At 38.6% G+C, this 4,585-nt stretch overlaps 1 pseudogene; it reads left to right on the plus strand.

Annotated features, from left to right (window-relative positions):
- Nucleotides 1-1,899: 1,899 nt before the first annotated feature.
- LOC114579925 lies at nt 1,900-3,110 on the plus strand (annotated as a pseudogene).
- Nucleotides 3,111-4,585: the final 1,475 nt, after the last annotated feature.

The raw sequence follows: 4,585 nt of genomic DNA on the forward strand, positions 1-4,585 counted from the left end.
TAAAATGTTAAGTATTAGAAATATATAAATAATAAAATATAAAATGGTATGCATGTAAATGCCCCTTATAATAATTAATGCATGCAATACTCTTAGGGGATGTTTGGTATCGGATTCGCCACAAGATTAAAGCATATTTGAGGTAAATCCAACCAAACGGTTTTTTGAGGTCGCGTAAATCTGATGCCTACGTCAATTCGGGATTTACGGATTTACAACATAAATCCGAGTAAATCCGCCTAAATATAAATCTTGTTATTCGATGGATTTAACATGATTTGGCTAAAGAAGCGCGCGAAAGAAAGAAAGATGGCTACTTTGGCAACGAGCAAGAGCAAATTCCCATTATCGTTGTTACTTCTGATCCAACAGAGGATGTTTAGAAGGTGTGGTTTTCAAATATGATATGAAGGAACATCGTCAAAGGAAGAAGTTATTAAGTGAATCGTTCAAAACTACCTCTCATTCTTCTTCGTTCCTCCATTCAAATTAGCTTCAGTCGTTCTAAGCACGTAAAACATGCTACTGAAGCAACCATAAAGAAATGGCGACGATGAGAAGAGAGGTAGGCAAGTCTTAAATTATAAAAATAGTATAAAGTTACACTACTAATATAATTTAAACATTAATAATTAGTCAGATTAATTAATTAATTAATAGTAAAATTAAGTAATCTAACTTATTTTAATTAAATTATTAATAGTCTAATGACATTATATTAGTTTAATCTAACTTAATGTTTTTTTTAATCTAAACAAAAAAAATTAATCTAAGCAACATAACGAAGTAATGGAGAAACAATGAAATGGATAAGATGAAAAATAAATTATATAATATTTAAATAGTTAATGAGATAATTAATAACATAATTAATAATTAAAAATTATTTAAGCAATTAATTTCATATTTAAATCTTTAACAATCTTAAATCCTCAGATTTGTTGTCAAAATTTTTTTTCAGAATTTAACAGAATTTTATATTTAGCATACCAAATAATTTTCAAAGTTTGATTGATTCAAATTTACTAAATTCAGATTTACTAAATTCAGATTATTAAATCCAACCTAATACCAAACAGCCCCTTAAAATGGAATTAAGATCTAATAAATTGAACCGATCGTCTCTAAGAAAGAAAAAACCCTAATTTGGAGCCGCCTCCAAAGCTCTACCCTCCGCTTTTCACATTGATTGGATGTCCATGTGGCTTCAACCTAGGCATACGTTCCCATACAATCCCCGATGTGCTGGTGGCTCCGCCGGACTCACCCCAACTCGGTGCCCTACCATCCCCCCGGACAGGCGTGCGTTCAACCGCCCCCATTTCCCATTTCGCACCATTCTCTTCGCTCCGGGACAAGCTTGGCGCATTCCGCCGATGGAACTTCGCATTACACCAACTTCTTATAATTCCCCTCCGCCCGCTCCGGCAATAGCCGCGGACGCCGTCTTGATTTTTGCCCTGAGGGAGTTTGACTCTGCCGCTCTGGCCGCAAGCCGCCGACAATGACTCCTCCTTCCGTCTGGTTGATGGTAGCCCCCTCCTCGCCCCCAAGTTTGGCCACGCTGGCCTTTCACAGCGTCCTCAAGCTCCCTACAGACTCTGGACGCGACACGAGGAAGTCGAGGGCTCATCAAGCGTGAAGGCACGAGAGGAGGCGTTGCTCGCTCCGTGACCGTTGTTACAATCAGAACCGATCCTCCCAAGCCACCTGGTGTTCTAGGAGGTCAGCGGGAAGTCGCCGTTGATGTTCCCCCACTCTCAAGTGTCCTTCCGTCGAACATCCAGGCCTTGAGTGGACTATGCTCGATAGATCCCTTTCTCCACCTTTTTCCAAGCCTCTTTTTCTCGGTCCCCGGATCCCCCCGGGAGGATCTCCTCGTCTGCGGCAGGCCATCGAATGTCCATTATTGGAACATCTGTCGATGTATCAACCCTATTAAGAACCGAGCGCCGCCTCGAACGCTTCAAGTCTCGCAACTTCTTCAAGGTTACAAACTACGTGACGATCCAGTTATCCGTCCGCCTGCCAACCGAGGATAAAGCCGCCTGTTCGTGTTTCGCTACCGATGCTATTTCTCTCGGCGCTTATGTGCAGCTCCCCGTTCTGTGTTATTCTTGGGATATTATATTCCAGCGCTTGTGGCAACAAGCTTTTCTTTGACAAGCGCGATGGTCTCAGCTTGATCTTTGACTGTCTGTGAATGAGGACTTCATCGGAGACGCTTCCTGAGGGCAAAAGGGAGGGATATCAATTCTCCATTCCCTTGCGGTTGAAAAGCTACTTACATAACCAGAATTTCCCCAACAGGAGCTTTTTCCGTAGATGCAAACCAAGCTCACAATTGATGAAGGCCCCAACCGCCTTTGCATCAGAGGGTGAGGAGGTGGCCTCTGTTGCTTATAGATTACTGGCGCTGAAGCTAGATGGGACACCCATCTCATTGCTCGCTGTGAGGTCCCATAAGTGTCACGGACGTAAGGCCAGCGTGCATTTCCTCAACTCTGATGCATGTAAATGAGTTTGATCCTAAGTAGTTCTGGGTTGGATTTGGAATGCAGAAGCTGGAGACCCAGAGGGGAAAGCTGTGCTTGCCACTGAGCTCGAAGAACAATGCAAAAACAAGCTTGCAGAAATGGACTGCCCAGGCTCTTCTTTGACAGGTGTCTGATATGATGAAGCTGGGCTATGTTATCAAGAGTTCACCCTAGGCGATCATTTTTAATCATGTACATTCTTAGTGTGATTTGGTATAAGCCAAGGGATTTTGCAGCTCAGATCATCTGTGAATACTTCTTAATATGTGAGAGGCGGATGTCAAGTCCATTGTGGGACCGTTTGCATGAAGCTGACTGAAGGGAAGTATGTCTCGTGAAAAGGATCCAGTTGAGCCACAGGTTAGGATCTATGAAGTACCGGCAGATGCATTGAGAATGATACTGGAAGAGCCTCTTCCCGATGAAGAGCAGGTGGAGGCCGCCTGTGGAGGAATGAAGTTCCTGATGGCCATAGCTGAAGCTGGTGCTGAAGGGAGAGGTTCACCGTTGTTGGAGATTCTGCTGGCTGAAGCCGAAGCAGGGACAATGATATCTCCTGCTTCTGTTGCTTGAAGGTTATCATAAATTATTAATACTTGGGTGGCACTTAAGTTTTTTTTGATAGGGAACCTATAAAGACATGATTCTTCTTTGTGTGTAATCTATTAATAGTATTTCATTTTTATCTCTGATAGATATGCTTCTATTAGGTCCTCTTCTTTCGTTGTTTTTGAGTGATATTTTTTGCTTTTCAGGAGTTCTGTTTAATTAATGAAGTAAATACTCTTTACTTGCTTCAGAGTAAATTTGCATGAGCTTTTATTTCTTTTGGTTATTTTTTTTTGAAGGTTACCTAGATGATCACAGTTACTTTCATATATCTGACATTTTTGTTTTGGGTAAATTATTTTTATGTCATGATTTTCAAAATGATTGTGTGTTTTTGTGTTTCATGAATATTTGGTTGATTTTATCACAATATGCCAAGTTGCAAATTTTGTGTGTTTTGGTTTTGATGAGCATGACATACATTTGCTAATAGGTTGTGTGTTTTTATAAAAAATATTCTGGCTTAATTTTTATTTTTTTCTCAATCTTAATCTCGTGCTTTCATTTTATAACATTGTGTTTAGGATGGCTTATAGCTTGGTTGTTCCAGTTTGTCAACATATGAGAAAAACCCCTAATATGGAATCAGAGCAAAATCTATTTTAACCTTCAAAAACAATAGCAAAATTGATGCTTAGTGATTTATGTGAAAAATTGAGTATTAATATATGAGATATTTTTGAACTATTGAACAATGTATATGGATATGGCCTTTAATAAAATAGGGGGAGTTGTTTTCTCAACGAGGAGGCACTCCTGAGTTTGTGTTGTATGAGGCTGACCATTTCTTGAGATTATTCAATCTGCATTCCAATCATGTTCCTTTTTTATTCTAGATTTTGGATTTATGCGGCTAGGTTTTCAAGGACTTCTTATAGGTAGAATTTTTCATAATTATCCTTCCCAATCAGGAGAACACGTGTGTGAGTGTGATGAGTTTGCATGACTTTAGAAAATTTTAAAGAAGGTTTTGTTTTTGCAAATCTTTAGAACAGTTTATGAAGGAGTGTTATTACCCTATTTAAGGTCCTTTAGTTTCATCTTCCGTTCCCGTATGGTATTAGAATCCTGGCTACGACAAACATAATTAACTATTTGTTTTGGGATATATGTAGTTGTAGCAAAATTGATATGAAAAAATTATTATTTGAAGTCATACACAATTTCTTTAAGAAAGAGAATGATAGAATGATAATATTTTTGATTGAGATATCCGTATTTGCATTTCCGTCTCTAAATACTAGAATTATTTAGATGGTAGTAGAAAGTCAGTTTATTGAAACAAAATTTAATTTTGAAAATCAATTTGAGAAGCTATTAGCCAAACTTCCAGTTTAGTGTGATTTTTTTTTTCAAGTATTGTAGTGTTGATTTGAATAACACAAATTTGTTCAAATAACCATAAGCAAGGATGATATATGTTGGAACCTATGTATTAG

This window comes from Dendrobium catenatum, unplaced genomic scaffold (genome assembly GCF_001605985.2).
Source record: "Dendrobium catenatum unplaced genomic scaffold, ASM160598v2 fragScaff_scaffold_716, whole genome shotgun sequence".
In the NCBI taxonomy this organism is placed as follows: Eukaryota; Viridiplantae; Streptophyta; class Magnoliopsida; order Asparagales; family Orchidaceae; genus Dendrobium; species Dendrobium catenatum.